The sequence below is a fragment of the Acinonyx jubatus genome, chromosome A3 (genome assembly GCF_027475565.1).
Source record: "Acinonyx jubatus isolate Ajub_Pintada_27869175 chromosome A3, VMU_Ajub_asm_v1.0, whole genome shotgun sequence".
Taxonomy (NCBI): Eukaryota; Metazoa; Chordata; class Mammalia; order Carnivora; family Felidae; genus Acinonyx; species Acinonyx jubatus.
In genome coordinates, this window is record NC_069388.1 from 37,758,673 (window position 1) to 37,781,775 (window position 23,103).

General features: G+C 37.8%; 1 pseudogene; it reads right to left on the reverse strand.

The window, feature by feature from the left end:
- The window catches only part of LOC106981480 (60S ribosomal protein L31-like), a 45,432-nt pseudogene extending 27,500 nt beyond the window's left edge, over positions 1-17,932 (reverse strand).
- Between the last annotated feature and the right edge of the window lie 5,171 nt (positions 17,933-23,103).

A 23,103-nucleotide genomic window follows, 5' to 3' on the forward strand; every position in this document is an offset into this window, starting at 1 on the left:
GTAGCATCCCACATCTGCAGTAAAAATTTTCTGGTCACCAGTGTTCCACAAACCACACTTTCAATAATACTCATTTAGGCATTGGTTTTCTCAAAAGATGGGGAGCTTCTAGAAGTGATGTTTAGTTCATTTCCACAGCTTGTACAAATTATACTATGGCATCCTGCATGGTGCTTTCAATATTTGCTATTCAATACCATGAGGCTATATCATATTATATTCATGGTAAATCATGATCTTCTACATTCAAGGAGTCTTTTTATATGGCTGTGTTTCTTTGGGTTCAAATCAAGATGAAAATTTGTATTGTTTTTGTATTATTTTGAGTGTATCTTTTCTTAGTGGGGCCTCAGATGCAGGGCTTGTGTCAACCAGAAGCTCTGTTCAAAGCACAGCATAATCATTCACCCCTCAAAGTCTATTTTCCTCATTTTATTTATTTATTCCAAATTCCCACTCCCTTTATTCCTAAGCTTGCCCAAAGGAAATCATTACATGTTTATTTTGTCTTTCATTTTGTATGAGTTCATATAAAATGTATACTTTTAGAATGTTTTAATTTTAGTAAATGCTACTATTCTCCATTTTTTTTCTTGCTCTTTGGGTCTTAACTCCCTCTAGACCATGCCAAGAACATGGGCCTTGCTGGCACATTAGTGCTCCTTTTTATTAAAAAAATGAAGGATCCAACTAGATTAGTAGTCAGAACCACTGCTGGCAGGCAGGATCTGGTCCTGTGCTTTTTTATGAAATAAACTTCTATTGAAACACAGCCATGCCCATTTGTGTGTGTACCATCTATGAATGTTTTCAAGCTACAATGGTCAAGGCTAGTAGTTGCCATAGAAACCATATGACCTACAAAACCAATGATATTACTATCTGCGCCTATACAGAAAGTTCACAGACCCCTGAACTGAATGATCCATTACAATCCCCACATTCTTGTTTGCCAAAATCTTCCTTTCTCCTGCCATTCGTACTGAGGGGGATTTGAGCTAATGGAGGAAAGCAAACAAGCAAATATTTACCACGACTGCAGAAATTTTTCCAAAGGCAACTTTCCACTTCAGAAATCCCACTTGTGGTTATGTGATGAGGCCTCGGCGCTGGCAGAGCCTGTCACACATTGGAAATTCTCCTCCAAGCTCCATGTTAACTCTTCTGGATTTTTATGGACTTGAGCAATTAAGTCTTGGTGTTTAAGACTGTTTTTTAAACCAGTCCCTTAACTAGTTGAGTGAAAAAAGAAGCTGATATCAGTGAGAACTGTTTCTCACTCTTTATTGCTAACAGTGTGTCCTCATATTATTTAATATCTTTCTCCATATTATAGGTTATTGTCAAAGGCTCCAGGCTTTGGAGAAAAATATTTACAAATACAGAAGGCAGAATGAAGTAGGTCAGGTAGACAGAGGACCCAAAGCTCTTAGCATCAAAGGTCTTTCAGAGCATTATTACTCTTCTCTATTCATTATTACTCTTTTGTCTTTCAGTCCTGGTCTAGGCATCATCTCTTACTGATGTAGTTTAATAAAGACTCAGTTGACAAGGGTTAAGTCATGGTATAGTACAGTCCTAGGCATATAGTAGGCACTCACTAAATGTCTGTTAGATGAATGAGTGGCTGTGATGAGTGCTTTCAATGTAATCCTGGCCCTCTGGAACTTTAAATGTTAAAGAAAATATTGCCACAGGCATTCGATGGTGGGTGTCCATAGCATAAAGAGCCCAGACACCAATCACCAATGGACAATGAATTATGCTTAAAATGTACACAATGGCTGTGGGTTGAGGTTAGGCAGTGGGGGGGGGGGGTTGGGTGGGGAGGGACACAATAAAAAATCAAAATAAATCAAAATAAATCAAAATGACTAGCTTCACTGCACTTTTATTTACACTCAGGTGTTATAAGTTGCATCAGGTAAACTGTCTTGCCATTATTAATCCTATGAGTGTCCACTAGTAATACTTGCAGAAACATTGGCTTCTGAGTACTTCATTATCAGAAAGCTTGCTAATTAGAATGTTCTTTAGTGGGATGGGCTCTTGGGGAATCATGTGTTGTATATAGTTTGAGATCTCAGATACCTTAGGACAGCTCAGGAATAGATCTAATGGAGAATAGACACACTGTGTCTAAATCAAAACACAAAGGGTAGTGTTTTTTAAAACAAGAATCTTTTTTTAAAAAATATCATTGCAGACTCCATCTACCTTCAAGTAATTTCATAGAAGAATAAGGACTGGCTTATTATCACTAAATCACTTAGAAACCAATCCCTCATAACCAAGATTCCACCATGACATATATATTTATTTTAGTTCTAAGCAAGAGGAAGAGAAGACATTCCATCCCTGAGGGAGGGAATTTGGTGGATAATAGTGACATTATACCCTTTCTATTATATATATATATATTATATATACATATAATTCTTGGTGTTTAAGACTGTTTTATATATAATTCTAATATATATATATATTAGAATATATATAGAATATATAGTATATATATATTCTATATATATCGATATATATAGATATTCTATATATATAGATATATATATAGATATTCTATATATATAGATATATATAGAATATCTATCTATATAGATATATATAGATATTCTATATATATAGATATATAGATAGATATTCTATATATATAGATATATATAGAATATCTATCTATATAGATATATATAGATATTCTATATATATAGATATATAGATAGATATTCTATATATATAGATATATATAGATATATATATCTATATATGTCTATATATATAGATAGATATAGATATTCTATATCTATGTATATATATATAGAATATATATAGAATATATAGAATATATATATATATAGAATAGAATATATATTCTATTATACTCTTTTCTCTCTTTCTAACTGGAATGCTAGGAAGAGATATTTATTTTTCACATGTTTTCTACTAAATAATCCAGGTTGGTTTTTGAAGAATGTAGAGACCTTTTAAAGATGGGTGGGACTGAGAAGAAAAAGAAGGAAACTTGTATTGTTACTTTAGTATTCTCTCCGGAAATGCCTAATCAGAGGGGTGGTTCGTGGCCTCATAAAGCTTGTTCTGTACAAATCAATAGAGAATCAGAAGTTTTAGAGTTCTGAAATGCTCCCTTTGAGGAGGAGGGACTACCGTTTTTTGGAGGTGATAGTACTTCTAAGTTTCTGTGGGGAAAGGCGTTTGCCACACAAACATAGACTATGTGTCTAAAATGTAGGTTTTTTGTTTTGTTTTGTTTTGTTTTTGTTTTTGTTTTTGTTTTTGCTGCTGTGAGCATATCCTAACTTTTTATGGCCTGAACTTTTATTTCTTTGCAAAACGTATCTTACACTTTTACTCAGTCAAGTATGTTTGCATAGCCCCCCTCACCAAAATACTAGAGTTTCTGAAATCTGCTAAATACAGAGGGTCCCTTTGATGAGGAGGGAATCAGCGGCCCATGTGGTAAGAAGCCCACTTCCCAATGGTGGGAATTTTCCATTTGGTGGGATTTTAGGTCTCTGTGCACTTAAAGTGTAAAGGTAAGTGTGTTCATGGAAAATGGCATTTCCCACAACCTCCATGAGCCAAAAAGTTTTATTTTTATCTGCTTTTGACCATAATTTTAAAGATCCTTAATCTCCTTATGTTCATAATTTGAGTTTATCTCTCCATCAATCAAACATACATAATAAACATCCTTTCCTTTTGCAGGAGATATAAAAAAATTAACCAATTCTGGGGAGAAGTGAATATTTTAGGTTTTTTAAACAAAGGTACTGATTTTTTTTGGTGCTATTTGAAACATTCACAAGTAAGAAAGAGTGTGGGGTGTTCAGGATACATCACTCACTGTAAAGTTATAATATTCAAGCCAGGAGAGAATTGAAAGTTAGAGATGAGATTTTCTATACTCTGATTTTCAGTTGAGACTTTCCCCTTTGTACACCTGTGAGTGTTGGGAAAACAATGCCAATACTAGTGTATGCTCCACCTTTTGGAGATGCATGTGCTAGCAATCAGTAGTGTTTGACTCTCCTTGGGGCATTTTACTGAGTTCTCAAACTCCTAACTTCTGTGGTCTCCTTACCATCCATACTCTTAAGACAGGATTTACTTTGATCTCTCTCTTTCTCATCTGAGCCATTGACACAAATAACACATAAATATACATTTTTAACTCTATCAAGATTTTTGAAAGTCTGATGTTTTTAAGTGCTGCAACAATATAGACCAATAAAAACTTACATATACCTCTAATGGAAATGGAAATTGTTATAAAATTTTGAAGGATAATTTGCTATATCTGGTAAAATCGAAAATTTAGCACATGACCCATCAACTGCCCACTTACATTTTCTGCATGCATACAATGAGGATAATAATTATCTGAATATATTATCTAAATATTATCTGAAGTGAGAATGGAAAGATTTAATACATCTGAAATGTTTAGAAGTTATATTTTTAGCTCTCAATAAGTTGCAGGTTTTTACTTTTGTTCTTTTTAATGTTTATTTATATTTGAGAGAGAGGTGGGGGGAGGAGCAGAGAGAGAGAGAGGGAGATACAGAATCCAAAGGAGGCTCCAGGCTCTGAGCTGTTAGCACAGAACCGGACTTGGGGCTCCAACCCGTGAACCGCGAGATCATGACCTGAGCTGAAGTTGGACACTTAACCTACTGAGCTGCCCAGGCGCCCCCTCAGGTCTTACTATCAATGTTGTTATGATTAGATACCACTCTAAAGAAACTCTTGCACACATCCACAAGGAGACACGTGTATGAGGTTCACAAAAATATTGTTTGTAACAACAAAAAACAAAACAAAACAAAAAAACAAAGTTGGAAATAACCAATATAATAAAAAAATAGAATTGATAAACATATACTATATGCATACAATGGAATATTATACAGCTACATGTATCCATATGGATGCAACTCAAAAATATAACACTGATTGAAGTAAAATGATTTGGAAAAAAATAACAACAAGAAAAACAAAATAAAACAAAAAACACCTAAATTGTGATACCAGTGGCATGTAGATTGTAAGTCTGGACAATACTGGATATTTTTGGGAATGAATATATGTGTAGAAAAGTATAGAGACACACGAAAAGTGAGTCAGCCTCACTCACCAGAGAACACCCCCTAGCACAATGTCACAGGAACTGGTAGTTAGAGGTCACGTATGTGCACCGAAGCAGTGGCAGAGAAAGAAGTGTGGGGGGGTGGGGTGGGTACTGACACGTCAGCTGCAGTGGTGCAGAGCTGAATGTAAAAATAGAATTATCCTACTCCCACTTTGTATCATACCCCACAGAACAATTAACTTCCAGGCAGCACAAGCTATATATATATATATATATATATATATATATATACACACACACATCACTTCATGTGGCAGATTATTAAGCACCATTAATCAAAGGCTAGTTGAATTTTTACATTTTCCCCATTTTATTGAGAAATAATTTACATACATCACTGTATAAGTTTAAGGCATAGAGCATAATGGTTTAATTTACATATTGTGAAATGATTACCTCAATAAGTTCAGCTAACATCCATCTTCTCATATAGCAACAGTAAAAAGAGGAGAAAAGATCTTGCAAGATATGCTGTTATCCAAGAATAAGTATGTTCATCCTATGAAGGCTTTTGGAGGAGGCATCTGATACTTCTTTTAAAGTGGGGAAGGAAGTCAAATTTTCTTCTTGTGATGAGAACTCTCAAGATTTACTCTCTCAACTACATATAGCTCCTATATATCAGTGTTAGCTACAGTCATCGTATGTGCTGCATAGCTAGTACTTAATTGATCTTATAACTGGACTTTGTACCTTTTGACAACCTTTCTCCAATTCCCTTCCTCCCACCCTCCTCTGTCTCTGGTAACCACAAGTCTGATCTCTTTTCCTATGATTTTTTTCAAGATTCCACATATAAATGAGATCATACAGTATTTGTCTTTCTCTGTTGTCACAAATGGTAGGATCTCCTTGTGGTTTCTGGCTGAATAAAATTCCACTGTATATATATACCACAATGTCTCTATCCATTCATCCATCGATGAACACCTAGGTTGTTCCCATGTCTTGCTATTATAAATAATGCTCCTACGGACATAGGGGTGCAGCAATCAAATTTTGCCAACACTGCTTCCTTGAGACCATCTAGCAAGGCACCAAAGTGCTGGAAATCTGAAGCTGCCATTAGGGTTACAGAACATGGACTCATTTGGTCTTTCATTCTCAAGACAGATCTGCAATCATCAAGATTTACCCTGTGAAGGAAGTTTACAGAGGACTTCAGTGTGCAGCATTTTCTTTATTCTCACTGCCAGGCTCTGGGGTGGGTGGGCGGGTCAGATGGTGAGGAAGCAGCTTGAGAGATAATGTGGTTCACCTGACATGTTGCAACTGCTGAAAGGTATGAATTTGACCCACGTTCTCCTTTCTTTTTTCTCCTTCTCACTATACATGGCTGTATTATGAGGCTACCGCCAATTTGGAGAAGATACTAGTTAAAGTTCTTTATGACTTTTAAGAATATTAAAAAGTATGTGGTATTTCCGATAATACATCAACATAACAATAATTATTAACACAGCTATAACGATAGTATGCAGATATAATGACAACTAGATCTCTTCTTTAATTTCTGTCCCCTGAAATTGGTTCCACATTAACTTCCTACTCTGGAGAGTATTAAGTATAGAACTAGCCTGAGTGTTTCCTAATGGCGGCACTTGCCATTGTCTTTGAGAAGTCTACCATGTTTGTAGATTTTTGACCCACTTTCTTTAGCAAAAGCACATAAAGCAGATTTACACATTTACTTACACTTACACTGCACTCAAATGTATGGGGAAAGTTGGCATCTTTATTTCTCTAAAACTGATTTTTATGCTTTTCACAAGTGCCACCTCCTGCATTGTATATTTATGTCCTGGCGAATGTGCAGAGGTATTAGAATTTTCAAGCAAAGTTTCTTTGGTGAAGAATAACATATATAATGAAATGTGCAAATGTAGTAAGTACAGCTGCATGGATTTTCACAAAATAAACATGAACATGGAGTCAGCACACAGATTAAGAAATAGAACATGACCAGTATCCCAGAACTACCCCCCATGCCACCTCCCAGATACCAAACCTGAAATGGGGGTTGAATTGAATTGAATCAATCACCCCTTTTCCTCTGCCCTCAACAAGAAAGCATCTGGTACCCTCATGACCTGGATGTACCACTGCAGAAATTAATATGATGTGAATTGAGCCTTTGCATCCTCCGGAACCAGAGGCAGGACTCAGGGTCTTTCACTCAGATGACATTAAAAACCCTTTGGATACTTTTGGAAGCAAAAGGCAGGACTTGGTTACATGGCATTAAGCTAGGAGCTACGGCCAGTAGAGAAATCACAGGGGAAAAGCAGGTAGTGAATTCCAGGAAAATAAAAGCTGGAGTATTATTTTCAAGTTTTCCTTTTGTGTACTGCAGTTCCCTTATGTTATCTCAAGTGTCAGGAAAGTCTGTTTAATCTGCAGCCCTTTTATTAGTTATGATAGGAGGGAGACTCTTTGTCCACATTCTTTGGCAAAACAGACCAGAGGGAATAACTACAATGTGGAAAAGATGTCAGAGACGTGCAGGAGGAGACAGAGGGAAGGGACTTAGCCTGAGCTTGAGCCTGAGCCTAGAACATAAAGTGACCAGGGCATAGGTGGGTCTGTGGAACATCCTAACATTCTTCAGTGTTCTCAGGAATACCTACCAGCATCTACGGGCTGCTCAGATTATGGACCACCAAAAAGTAAAGGAAAGAGGATCTCCCATGTACTAGAAATTAACTGGATGCAGAACTAACCTTTTCTTGGATAACTTCTACCTGTGCCATTTATATGGCAAATTATATATATTTAATTTGCCATATAGATTAGCAGATATATATATATATATTAGCAAATATATATAGATTAGCAAATATATATATAATTTTCCATATAGATTAGCAAATATATATATATATAATACTGCATATTACATTTTCATAGATACATTTTAAAATTCAGTTAAAGAATATCATCATAAAATCAGAAAACATTTGGCAATTTTTTGTTTTTTAGTTAATTGGTTTTTTTTTATTTTTAATGTTTATTTATTTTGAGAGAGAAAGAGAGAGAGAAAGAGAGAGTGTGTGAGCAGAGGAGGGACAGAGAAAGAGAGAATCCCAAGCAGCCTCAGCACTGTGGGTGTGGAACCCGATGTGGGGCTTGATCCCATGAACCGTGAAATCATGGCCTGAGCTGAAATCAAGAGTTGGAGGCTTGATCAACTAAGCCACCCATGAGCCCCCAGCTAATTGCTTCTTAATATTTGCTATTCTCAGGGCCCCTATCTTCCCACTCTTTCCCAGTCTGTGGGAATTTCTTCCTGAAGCGCCTATTTCACACCCAACCACAAGATGTCAGCCCAAGCTTAGTCATGCCAGTACTTTCCTGGCCCATCGAACTTCCTTTTTCTAACCAGAAGAAATTTTGAGGCCCTCAAGACCCTCAGATTTAGATACAGAAACCACAGTGGCCATGTGCCCCGGATGCTCTTCCTGGATGAGACCATGGCCTTCTTCATTCTGGGCGGACCAAAAATCTTTGGCTTGTGGGCACTAGCAAATCACAACTGATTGCCTTGAGCTCTGGCAACTTCAGAAGGGCCTCTGCTAAGAGCAGTGTCCAGTCTCTGAGGAGCTGTCTTTCTTTCCCACCGTGGCCCCCAGGCCCAGGAGGACACTGGCCCCTTGCCCAGTGTGTCTGCTGGAGCTTCCTGCGCAAGAGGCAGGACATCCATGTCCTGGATCCACAAAGGGGAGGCCACCTGTCTCCAAGCCAGCTGCATGAAGGCTACTCACAGTCTGGCTCTGCAGCTCAGTGCCTTTGTGGATGAAAATGTTTTCCCACTTGCAGCCTGCCCTCTGCAGAGTGTCAGTAGAACCTTTCCTTGTGAACATGAGATGCGTGTGGTAGCTCTAAGAACCACCTCCTTGCCACACAACAGAGAAGGAAGGAAGGGAGAAGGTGTCTTTTCTTGTGGATTTTTGGGAGGCCTGAAATAAACCTCTTCTGGACATCTTCCAGCAGTTGTAGGCACAACTTACTGGCCAGCCTGTTCCTGAAACAATCACCAGCAAAGGGAATAGAGACCTTATGGTTGGTTTAGATTGGTTAGATCCATCCCAGGGGGCGTGACACTGCTCAGACTTGAACAAAATGGACTCCATTATCAAGGCTGTTGGGAGGCAACTAGCAGAATCTGCTTCACAAAATAAATAAAAGAGAAGAGAAGAGAAGAGAAGAGAAGAGAAGAGAAGAGAAGAGAAGAGAAGAAAAAGAAGAGAAGAGAAGAAAACTGATTAAAAGAAAAACAAAACCTGCTAAAAGTCCATATGAAATCTCTTCTCAGTAAAATTTATCCTCAGTACATCAATATTTTAAATGTGTCCTATTCAGGTAACTTATCATAATGAAAACTTTTTTTTTTCTAAATGTCCTCTTAAATTTTGTGTAACTTGCTGACTACTTACAAGGGTAATTTGTGAAAATTTTATTATTTTGAATGCACTGTTGGCCAGTTCATTAAATCTCAACAGAGTGGAACAAAAACAAGAAAATTTTTTCTGATTCCACACTGTGCCTCTCCTTTGGAGCTCTGCTGCAGCTCCCCGTCTAGTCCCTTAGGTATCTCTTGGGCAGATTCCATGATTTTTCTAGTTACCTTCAATTACCAAGATTCTATTCATTTTAATATTTTTATCTAAATGCCTATTTAAATCCCATTTTACCCCCTCTCTAAAGGTTGAATCTTCAGAATGGATGAGACTGTGGTCTGCTCTTTCCTGCTGCTCTGGCATCTTGAACTTGGTGAATAGGAAGACACAGTCCATCTCTGGAATCCCTCATGGTTCTCTTTTTTCTAGTCTCCTGCTGCTCGGATGTTGGGTGAGGAAGAAGAGATCAGGGGGAATGGTAAATGCCTTTTTACTGGATATGTTTGTTGTTTCTCTGTGGTTGTTGCTGACTCTGAGCTGCCCCAAACTGGCCACCAACATGCCCCCAAGTGAAAGAGATTCTGACACTGACTCACAGTTTGCATGCACAAAATCTTTGGAAGGCCTAACTGGGGTTCTTCCTACGACACAATTTGCTCATGTAGTGGCTCACATCCACATTCCCTTATCATCCTTTCCTGGTGGAAAACGACACACCTTGCAGTAAGGAGCCTTTGCCTTTGAGCAACTGTCTTTAGTAGATAATTGACTAGATGATGCAAAACTGGCTTTTTTTTTTCTGTAATGCCATAGGAAACTCTGCATCCTAACTATGAAAGTGTGAGCATCTCCACCATTCGTCCTTGCTGTCTATCCTGCCCCTTTGTCTTCCCTCTCCCTCTTCAGTTAGGCTATGGGGCAGATTGCAAGTATACTTGCCTTGGGAGTTGCCTATCTGGGAAAGAGATCCAGCATTCCCTTTTGCAGGCATCCCTGGTCTTTATGTGTGATTCTCTTAGAAATCCCATCACTTGTCTTTAGACATGAGAAAGCATCTTTATCATGAACACTTGCTACACCAGGCTGATGCCCACACTTCTTATGAATCCACACTTTTCTCAATTCTTTTTTTTTTTTTTTTTCTCAATTCTTTAATAGGATGGGAAGGAGCATTGGCTGACTCTCTTGGATAGTAGGGATTATGTCTCCTCTTGCTCAACTGAGGCAGGGCCTGGTCCAGTGTTTTTTGTTTTGTTTTGTTTTTAACTTTTTTTAAGTTTATTTAATTATTTTGAGAGAGAGAGTGGGGGGGGGGCGGTGAGTAGGGATGGAGAGATAGGGAGAGAGAGAATTCCAAGCAGATTTCACACTGTCAGCACGGAACCCTTTGTGAGACTTGAAATCAAGAATCTGACAGTTAACCGATTGAGCCACCCAGTTACCTCAGTCCCAGTGGTTTTTTAGAAAGTGGGTATGTAACTTACATGATCCTTAGGTTTGGTTCATTGTTGCCAATATGGGGCCATAATGAATGTCCTCCTAACTCTTTTAAATTTTACATAAAGAACAATCATTAAGGAGAATTTTAAAGTTTTATCTGTGGATCAACATTCTGTATTAAAGAAAAGAAGAAAACTCTAACATGCTTGGAGAACTTACTTTATCTAATTGTCACAACAAGACAATGAAGTACAATCATTCTCACCAAAGAAAAAAGAAAAGAAAAGAGAAAAGAAAAGAAAAGAAAGAAAGAAAGGAAGAAAGAAAGAAAGAAAGAAAGAAAAAGAAAATTTAAACTCCAAAAGTATTTGGTGACTTGTCAAAGTCTCACAGTTGATAGGCAGAAACACGGGTCTGTCTGACTCCAAAGCCCACATTTTTGTCACTTCTGCCGCTTTTTATACAAACAGCATCTGGTAAGTAGGTCTGATAGCCTCTCTAAATAACTAGTTTTAAATAAGCAGACAAGACAAAATTCAGTTAAAAAGGAGTGGCCACCACTGATCATAAACAGCACTCATATTTCCACTTAGAGCTCATTCAGCTTAGTCAGTCTTTCCATGAAGAGTGATTCAGGGCCATGGCAAACAGAGAAGAAATAGGATATGTATCCTTGGCTTCAAACTAGCTTGCAACTAGGAAGGAACCCAAAGATATATAGTAAATGAACTATAATAAAAGGTGAAAGTGAAACATCCTAAAACAAAGGCAAAAAAAAATCAAATTCTAAAAGTGTTCTCAAGTTCAATTTCATGGTTGGGGGAGTGGATGTCATAAAAGGTTACAGTGTGAGCTGAGTGCTGGGGAATGGGCAGGCGTGGGGGATGAGGAATGTCAGGGAAGGGTTTGAGGGTGGGGAACAGTGTGAAGAAAATCAGAGGGAGAAATCACCTAGCAGGTTTGGGGAACTGCCAGCTACAGCTAGTTTGGCTGGAATGTGAGGTGTGTGGAATTTGTGTATTAGAGATTAGGAGATAAAATTAAAAATTTAAGTAAGGGTCAGATCACAGAGAACCTTCCGTGTCAGACTAGCCTAACATTCCATGTTTTTGTCATTAAAAGAACTTGAGTTGAGTATTATTTCACTAGAATTGAGCCTGAGGACAGTGAACCTTGGAGTACTGTTTAGGATCAATTAGAGCGGGAGAAACTGAAAAAATCAAAATGAAAGGTAGAATAACCAGTCATCATGGGATACACTGGAAGAGTAAATACTTGCAAAGATGTGAAGCAAATGGAACCTTTGCATATTATTCATTGGAGTATAAAGTAGAACATTCATTTTTGAAAGTTGTTTGGCAATTTCTTATAAAGTTTACCTTATGACCCAGTAATTTCACTCCCAGGTACTTACCCAAGAGAAATGACAACATATGTCCATAAAAAGGCTTATATAAGAATATTGCCAGAAGCCTTCTTCAATATATTGAAAAGCTTGAAACAATCCAAATGCCCACTGGCAAAGAACTAGATATACAATTTGTAGTATATACATAATGGAATATTATTTTACAATTAAAAATAAGCTACTGATAGACACAATAGCATGGTTGAATCTCCAAAATATAATGTTAAGGAGGCTAGCTAAGAGTATGTGCCATGGTGATCACATTTATTTGAAATCCAAATTCAGGGAAAGCTAATATGTGGAAATAGAAATCAAGTAGTGGGTTTGAGGGGAAGGAAATAAAGGGAGACATGGGAAATGGACTGGAAAAGTGCGTGGGTGAACTTTCTGAGGGGTGCAGATGTTCTTCATATTATTTTTGGTGGTGGTTACACATCTCACACAATTGTCAAAAACCAATACATTACCTGAGAAATCAATCAAAATAAAATAGCGGAAATAATGGTTGCAAAGGGTCTAAGGGTGAGCAATAATGCCAATAAAAACCTATCATAAAGATAAAATAATAAGCTTAGATTAAAAAATTAATGACTTTTGTAAGAGATAATGAATATTAGACGGTTAATACTTTAATACTTTAACCTGTATCTCAAAGACTAAATTATGGCCAAAAATTCTGAAAAGTCAATAGAAAAAGATAAAGCAGTGATGTGTTCAAAAAATCTATAATGAAAAGGACTAAGGTCCTGATGCAGAAAAAGCCAGTATTATGCTCAAATATGTATACATTTTTACATATTTATACATTTAAAAGAATTCACGGTAAACTCTTTAAAGAATTTTTTTTTTCAGTTAAGTTCATGGTTCACAAAATTTGCTTTGGAAATAAAACCAATTTGGCTACATTTATTTCTCACACTGAGAGGTAATATAGTGCTTGCTGAAGCGTGTCCTTCTATCTGTTTGGGAGGTAGAGCTCATGTAAAAAAAAGCAGCATATAACTTTCTGTAATTAGCTTAGGAAACAAAATTAATTACTATTCACCATCTCTCACCCAGATAAGCTCTAAGAGGTATATACTTAAGGTTACCAGTTTGGGGAGTCAGAAATTATGTTTCCTATTCTAAAGCAAGATAGAAATCTGTAGAATTTGTCATTCTTGTGACTTGCTTGGGAAGCAGAAGTGACTTAAGAGTAACTGAAATCCCATTTGAGAAGAAAAATACAGCCTCGCATCATGTATACATCATGTACCTTTTCCCTAGAAGAAAAGCTAAGCTGTCACCCGGAGATATATTTTCCAGTGATAAGCAGATGATAGTTCTGTGTAGAGATGCCAGAATTCTATACAGATAGAGGGTGACACACACAGTACAAACTCTTGAAGTACAGTATGATAATTTGGATCTCACCAGCTCCCCACCCACTCTGGATACTTGTCAATTCTCTTGGATTCTGATACTCTCAGATACTAACACAGGGTTACTGGGAATAAGTGGAATGACTCTTAATGAGCAAGCAGTTGAATAAATTGTGGTAAATGTCTATAAGGAAATATTAGATAGCTAAGAGGTGGAGTTAATTAGATCTGTATTGACACTGTGTATTATTTAGATGTTAAATGAAAAAAGTAAGTTTCAGAATCACATGTATTGTAAGTATTCATTTTGGCTAAAACAAATTGCAAGGAATTTGGGGTAAAACAGCTCCTACTATAAGACATAAAAGCAAATGCCACACTAGAAGAGTTAATAATATTGTTCATATTTAAAAGAAAACACATCACTGATCTCCTTAAAGTGTACATGATAACTACTGTAAGGAAATAGCTTAGGAAATGTAGATATCATAAAAGAAAATTCAGGAAAGATGAGTTGACATGTATGGATGGACACATGGATGGAAGGATGAGTGGATGGAGAAATCTGAAGGCAGATTATTTTCCATTATTTTTCTGGTATCTGATATTTTCAATAATTCTGTAGTCAAAAGTTCCTTTTGTTCTCTTTATCCTTAGTGTTCTGACATTTCATAATCAGAATGTGGATGAGGGGCTTTTCTATTCAAATAACTCTATTCCCCTTCAGCTCTGAAAAATACTCATTGCTCTTCAGATAATTTAGACTCCTTTATCTGCTTTGTTCTATCTTTGGGGCACTACTACTTGCTGGCTGTTAGACCTCTTGGATAGATCTCTGTTTCGATTTCTCTAAAACATTCCATATCCTTTTCATGTTCTACATTTTGAGAATTTTTTATTTTCTCCTTTTTTTATTTAAAAGGATCATTTACTACACTTTGTTCCTTTTCATAGCATTACGTTCTTGATTTATGGATACAATATCTTCTTAAATTGGTATGTTTCTTTAAGTTCTCTTCTGTGGCCTGAATTATTTCTATTTAATTGGGTCAGTTTGTATGTACGTGTGTGATTGTATTATCTTAAAACACTGAAGAGAATAGGGAGTGAGACTGTAGTTACAGGACAAGAGATGTGTACAGATTTCTGGAAGATAGAAAATATGTTAAGAAATGTTGGGGCACCTGGGTTGCTCAGTCAGTTAAGCACTGACTTCAGCTCAGGTCATGATCTCACTGGTTCGTGAGTCTGAAGGCCCCACTGGGCTCTGTGCTGACAGCTCAGAGCCTGGAGCCTGCTTCGGATTCTGTGTCTCCCCCTCTGTCTGCCCCTCCCCGACTAGCACTCTGTCTCTCTCAAAACTAAGTAAACATTAAAAAAAATTGTAAAAATAATTATAAAAAAAGAAAGAAAATATGTTAAGAAATGTTGATGGCAGAGAAAGAGGTGAAGAAGGAAAATCACTGCTTTGAATATGTGCTGAGGAATGTATGTGACAGGAGCAGCCAATTCACCTGGCGGATATGGATGACAATTCCAGCACTGCCTCTTACTACTCAGATGATCCTTTGTATTGTACTTCATTCACAACGTTCGCTGTTATTTAATAGACCAAATAGGCAAGATATGCAATACATATGTACTTTAAGGCATAGCTATGTTTCCATCACCCAGTTTAAGACACTGAAGACATAGTCTTTTAGAAGATCCTCTGAGTAGCTCTTCCATATGATATTCCTCTCTCACCTCTGAATGGTGTGTTAACCATTCTTTTCTTTCAGCTTTTTTTTCCCCCATCTATGTTTGTATCTCTAATGTACAAATAGCACATATCCTTTATGTTTAAGTTATGTATGGTTATAATTTTGTTCTGTTTGGTTTTGAACTTACATAAATAAAATTACGTGATAAATTTTGTTCTAAGATTGCTTCTTGCATTCAACATTGGTTTCAAAGTTCATCCACACTGAGGCGTGTAGCTTCATTTAGTCATTTTCACTGCTGAATTTCATTTCATTGCATGACTATATTGGAATTTATTGATTCAGTCTGCTATCATGTAAGTTAGGTGGTCTTTGATGTTTGGCTATCATGAATCATGGAGCTATGAACATTCTTACATACCTATTCTGTTACACATGTGCACAATTTTCTCTTGAAGTGGATTATTATATTACAGAAGTGCATAGGTTCAATACCATATTTGATACTAAACTGGTTTCCAAAGCGGTACCGTTACATCCAAACCAACAGTGGATGAAAGTCCTGATCCTTCTACATCTTTGTGATCACTTACTATCATCAAGTTTTAAATCTTATCAAGCTGGTAGTGTGCAACTTTGTCTCATTTTGGTTTTAATTTGTATTTCTATTATCGCAAATGAATGTGAACTTCACTTTCTTGTGCATTGTGATGTTTTGACCATGAGCTGGTCATTTTCATCTAATTTTTGTGTGGGAGTTATTTAATGTGAGTTTGAATTTGAGGTTTTACAGAAAGGATATGCATTTTCATCACCAGGTGCCTAAGAGTATTATTAGAATGGGGTCACTTCAATTAACTTATCTGATTGAAATTTTCCAGATCACAAAGGGAGTGTGAATATGGACTAAAACCTTGGCTCACATATTTTTAGAGATTTCTTTTCTACCCTATACCAAGGTAAAAACAAAAAACAAAAAAAACAAGTTTTATCTATGTTCCTTCCTTCAGGGTGAAATTTCTTTTTAGTTCACCTTCGCTCCAAAGGAATAGCCCATCAGAATCCCAGCTTTGTGAGATGTCCCAATAGACTTCTACTTTGGGTGGGCCCGAAGATCGGCCTCCTGTGCCCTCTGTTCCATAAAGCCAAATCAGAAACTCAGTTTCTCAAGTTTCTTAGAAACTCCTGGAGAAGTTCCTGCTGTGGCATTTAATCTAACTCATACCGTTTCTGCTTTCACTTCAGTTTGAAAACTGCAAATGCCTTTTTTTAAACACCAGCTCAGTAAGGCACTTAAATTTAAAAAAGAAAAATTCTTGGGGCACCTGGGTGGCTCAGTCATTTCAGCATCCTACTTCAGCTTAGATCATGATCTCACAGTTTGTGAATTTGAGCCCTGCATCGGGCTCCATTCTGACAGCCCGGAACCTGGAGCCAGCTTCAGATTCTGTGTCTCCCTCTATCTCTGCCCCTTCCCTGCTTCCTCTCTCTCTCTCTTTCAAAAATAAAATAAACATTAAAAAAATTTTAAAAGAAGAAAAATTCCATCCATCATTTTCATTATTTCAATCAGAAAGTGTCAATTAGCATATCTAATGTAATCTGGTCAATTACATAACCCTGCTTCCTTAGTCTTTACTAAATAGACCAGCACTGCCCAATAGAACATTCTGTGATGATGGGAATGTTCCAGGTCTTCACTAGCCAATACGGAACCACTAGCCACATGTGGCTATTGAGCATGTGAAATGTGATTCTTGTGATTAAAGAAGTGAATTTGAATTTTCATTTAATTTTAATTGTATTAAATTTAGATTTAAGTAGCCACCTGTGGCTAGTGGCTGCCATCAAACAGCAGAGAAACAGACTTTTATTCACCCATATGTAACTGCTCTTACAAGGTATAACTATTAGAATTATACATAGACCAGGAGATGGGATTATTGGTTGCATGACCAAGAATGCCATAGCCAAAGGAAAAATAGTATAAAATCAAGTTTAAAAGACAGCCAGTCTTCAAACTAAGGACACGGAGTTGTAGAGTTACTCCTCCATTATCTGAAAACTATTTCCGTAACACTAGTACATGTAACTCAGCAATGAAAACACTTGATACAAGTGGTCTATATTCAGCAGTGCTGGCAAGTTAAACCAACAAAACATAGCTGCAGTAAAACTGTAGCTATTTCCCTACCAGAGATAAATTTAAAGACCTCTGAACAGTTAAATCTCATGTCTACAGCTTCGTCCAAACTCTCATCATCATGTATTGGCAACTAAAAATGGTACTGGGGACCGTGTCACATTAATTACATGGTGCTGGTACTAGCTTTGGGCACAGCAATGTTAGTCACATTAATGCCCAAAGTGAGTTTGGTGTGCTGCAAGGTCTTTTCTGGCACAGCAAATGCCTCTAGCTTCTTCTCGCCATTGGTCATATAGGAGTTTGAGCATCATGTATATAATCTAAGCAGGCTTTGCAGTTTGAGTAGCAAGGGCAGCATTGGCCATGGCATGTTAGGAACACTTGGATTTTGAGGAGCACACCCACATTAACACCTTTCCTGTTCTTTTTTCTGAAGTTTTTCATACTGCTGGAAAAATTCCTACATTCACCGTCTCTCATGAGATCTGACATATGCAGAAGTTACGCTTTGATTTGGCACACAGCTTGTTCAATGATTGTTACTCACTTGGTACAAGACATGGAGAAGAAATCTTTGGACACAGAGCAGATGACACCTCCTTCTGTTTTTGTAAAAAGTGTATCCTGGTGTCATTTTCTGTAAATGTGGTCATATAGAGTTGTTTTGTTGTTGTTGGGCTTTTAATTTTTGTTTCTTTTAGTGGGGTGGGGGTAAGCTAGAGTCACAGGAAGAAAAATGTGATGTACATGTCCAGTATGTGTCATTTTGTTTTCATTTTGCAAAAAGAATTGAACCATTTTTGATAACAAGAGTAAATGGTAGGGGCACCTAGGTGGCTCAGTTGGCTAAGCATCCGACTCTTGATTTCAGCTCAGGTCAAGATCTTGTGGTTCTTGGGGTCAAGCGCCGCATTAGGCTTTGTGCTGACAATGCCAAACCTGTTTGGGATTTTTGCTCCCTCTCTTTCTACCTCTCCCCCACTCATGCTCTCTGGTGCTCTCTAAATAAAGAAAGAAACAAACATTTTTAAAAAATGAGTAAATGGTAGTAAATGATTCTTTAAATAATAATAATAATTTTAAAAGAGCCGGTCTTCCTCCTGAAAGTACAAAGCTTCTAGACTTTTTTTTTTCTCTGTAAGAACTTCTGGATGTATGGCATCAACATGGCTATGTCACAAAAGAAGTATTTAACATAGTTTGTGGGATTGCACAAGTCAAAAACATAAACAGCACAGGAAATGGCATGAGGCACTCCCCAAAGGGTTTCATTAGGCTAAATCTTATCTCAGCTGCAATTGCTCTGACTCAGACTAGCTTCTTGAATTAATATCAAAGCCAGAACATACTCACAGCTGGGCTCTCATCAGGAAGCCTCTTGTTTTTGTTATTTATGGCACTAGACCTCTCCCTGGAACTTTAGGGAATCAGCCATTCAGCTCTAGACGAATTCATAAAGGGACTTTTCCCAAAGTTATTGCTACCGCACACAAGGAATTTTTATTTCCTTTTAAGAATATGGATGAGAATTTAAATCATCCCTCTTTACAGAGTTATATTCTGCATAGAATAGGCATGGTCCTGAGTCCTGGACTTCAGGAGAAAGAGCTTCTTACCCTCTTTCTGCCATTAGTCACGTGTACTCTTCCTGCACAAGTTACACACTTTTCTGAACCGTGGTTTCTTCAACTGCAAAAAATGAGGGTTCTGCTACATCAATAAGATCCCATACACAGTCAAATTAGGAAGGCTGAGGTTACCCAGAACTGACCCATGTAAACACGTAGAAGATGGGACAGATTGAGGGCTTTGTTTCCATGCTGCTGGATCCTCAGAATAGGTCAACCCAGTAGAAAGAAAACCAACCTTTTTTTTGCACTTTTTCCTCAATGATGTTTTCTAAATTAGGGAAGATTAAGCACTCATAGTTCCTGAGAGTGTTTCTGGGTCAGTTTGTAGAGTTTGTGTCCTCTCTTTAAGTACACTATTTTACACCCCATTATCATGCATTTCACATCCATAAATGGAAACCTTTTGTATTTATAGGGTATTTGAAAAGGTGGAAACCATAGGATAACCTTACTTTAAAACAGTATATCAGTTTTATTTTCAAATCATAGGCATTAAATTTAAAACAATGGGTTTGTTAGTTGGCAAAAAGTGTAGTAAATAGGCCAGAGAGTCTGGAAACATAGGAGAAATAGTATATTTGTTGTAAATTATATAGACAGGAAAACTGAGTCTCAGAATTGCAGAGAGCTCAGGGTTTGTAAGGACCAGATCAAATGCAAAAGTCAAGCCCATATTGGTCTGTCTCCAAAGGTGTGCAACTCGTCCCCCAAGCATCTCAAATCAGAACCAGCTCCCTAACATATTTGTATATATTTTTTTCTCATTGAAAGCTTACAAATAACAGTCCAAGATACCAAACAACCCGCCTTGAAGGAGGTTGGGTAAAATGGTCTAGACACTATTCATGCATGATGGAAGAGTCTAACTGAGCCTTGGTCACTTTAACACAGAAAAATTTCATCATCTTTTTAGTATTTTTCTTAAAGAATTTTCTCAAAATATCTGTATATTTTACAAACTTTTTATCCTGAAGCTCGTTCTGTGTATAATGAACATGTCTTCATTCTATGACATTAAGTAAATGTGCATATCAATGTCCTCTGCTTAAAGTAGAAAAGTAATTGCAGGTGGTGTCTCATCTAACTTTCTATACAACACATGGCACAGCACCTTAAACAGCTAGGTTGAACTGCACTTAGAGAGTCTTCAAATGTTTGGGCTGAATGAGAACTAACAGGCTGCTTCAACCTCCTCACTTCACAGATGAATAGACTGAGGCCCATTTATTCAGCACACCTTTGTCAAACCCCATTGTATGCCTTTCATAGGTTTCAGAACAATGAGTGAGACAAGGATGAATCAGATCAGACAAGTCAAATTATTGCCCAAGGACACTCACAGCTCCATGCACAACTGAGACAATGATAATTGGAACAATGGTGATCAGGACACTTAAGATTTAAATGAGATAGCACACATTCCACGTTATTTATAAAGGTGCTAAAGGTAAGAGGCAGGATTAGCACAAACTCAGTGAGTATCAAGGGAAGGGAATCTGGGGAAAATTTTTAGATATTTATATCTGAGGACTGCAAAGAAATATTTCAAAGCAATGCCACTTAAGTTGGAGGGATGTGCTCTGATGGAACGGTTCAGCATTTGACAGAGTAGTTGTCAGAAAAAGACTGGCTTTGGGATGTATGGTGTCCAAGAGGTACAAGATGGAACACATGTGGCTCTCCAGCTTCCAAACATCAAAAAGTAATTTCTGGGTGGAAATAGTTGCTCCAGACTCACATCTTTCTCTTTCCCCTCTAGTCCCCAAGTGAAATCTAAGAGCATTCCTGCCTAAACAGTTATGGAATTACAAATGAAATCCAGCCTCTTTGGGAAAACCAATAGGCTAAATAGAAAAAAATAAAAGCAAACCCTCTTCTCTGCCACCTCTCTGACAAGGCAGTAAACCCACAATAAGAACATAGAGTGCTAATGGTTAGAATGGAAACCTTCCACACTTGTTCTAGAAATGGCTAGGAGAGGCACCCCAGGTCACTGACATCCCAAGACATCACTGATTCTTCCAGGGGATGCTTGGCCTCTGGGCAGATCCAATTTACCCTTCTAGAAGAATGAGATCATAAGGAGACTAAACTGCCATTGCTTATCCCTCCAAAGTGTACTCATTATGAACTCTCAGGAGGTGAGGGTTCTCTAACTGGGCAACTTTTCCTCTGGTTTATTCATGGCTTCAAAAAGTTTGCCTTTGGAACTGGAATGCTTCTAAATGACTGAGAATCCAGTCCGTGTAGAAGGGGCTCAGTTTGAATCTAAACTATGTATGTATGTCTCTGGACATATTTGAAGGGCTTTTAAGGTAGGGCCACTAATATAGATTTTAATGGACATCTTCCAAGGTCCAAGCCATAACTTTGGCTCAAAAGTAATGGAGCATCGGGGCGCCTGGGTGGCGCAGTCGGTTAAGCGTCCGACTTCAGCCAGGTCACGATCTCGCGGTCCGTGAGTTCGAGCCCCGCGTCGGGCTCTGGGCTGATGGTTCAGAGCCTGGAGCCTGTTTCCGATTCTGTGTCTCCCTCTCTCTCTGCCCCTCCCCCGCTCATGCTCTGTCTCTCTCTGTCCCAAAAATAAATAAACGTTGAAAAATAATAATAAAAAAAAAAAAGTAATGGAGCAGGAATATAGAACAGTAGCAGGGTGGTGGAGGCACTTCAGCATAGCCCCTGAGTATACAGGAGGCCCAATAGTAGATAGAGACTCCTGTAAAAATGGAAAAGTGAAATCACTTCAAGTATATTCTCCACAAGACTGAGAGAACAATTAGCCAACAGCACCAGGGCCAGCAGGACCAGGAATTGGCACCTTCAGTGTCAATGTTGGCACCCTTGCATGGATCTGCTGCCTCTGTGACGACACTGGCAAGAACTGGATCAGTGGTCATGCCCCAGCACAGATGGGGATAGATTAGCACAAAGACTCAAAGCATTGGGAGGCGATGGGGAGTGTGTGTCCTCACTCATCTCCTTCCTCGAGACAAGAGGGTTTCTGTAGAATGCACCTGAGAAACCTTCAGGATCACGCCAAAAAGACTCGGGAGAAATTTTAAAGAAGTTGTCATTCTTGTAGAAACATGGGAATTCAGCCAGAAAAGGACCGTTTAATGACTACTGGCATGAGCGTCATTTATTCCTACGCTGCTGCAGCATCTAAAATACAGGTTAAGAAAGAAAAAAAATCTGTGCTTTTTTTTCTTTAATAAAATGTGTAACCGTGGAATTCTCTAGCTTGATAAATTATAAAATGTTATTTCCATCCTTTTATTCTCATTGTGGTTCCTCCTGCCTCTTCTCTGAGGCATGTGAATCTCCTCACAAAAAGAGCCAGTCCAGATGGGAATAATGTCTTTGAGTAGTGCAATGTCAGTGGATTCTGACGAGAAGGTGCCACATTTCTACTGCATTGATCCATCACCAAAGAAGCCACAGAATTTATTATGTTACTGTCAAAACCTTTCTGCTGCTCTTCAGCATTCTACTTAAAAATTATATCTATGACTATTGCCTTTACAACAACCTGGATTAGCTTTTTTGTGACAATATGTATTTTGTTTATTTGAGACAGAGCATGTGAGTGAGGGAGAGGGTCAAAGGGAGAGAGAGAGAATCTTAAGCAGCCTCCACACTCAACACAGAGAGAGCCCAATGAGAGGTTTGAGCCTACAACTCTGGGATCATGACTTGAGCCAAAATCGAGTCAAGACACTCAACCAGCTGAGCCACTCAGGCGCCCCTTATGTGATGATAAATGTATATATGTTTGGGTATATATATATATATATATATATATATATATATATAGTACATATTGCCACATATA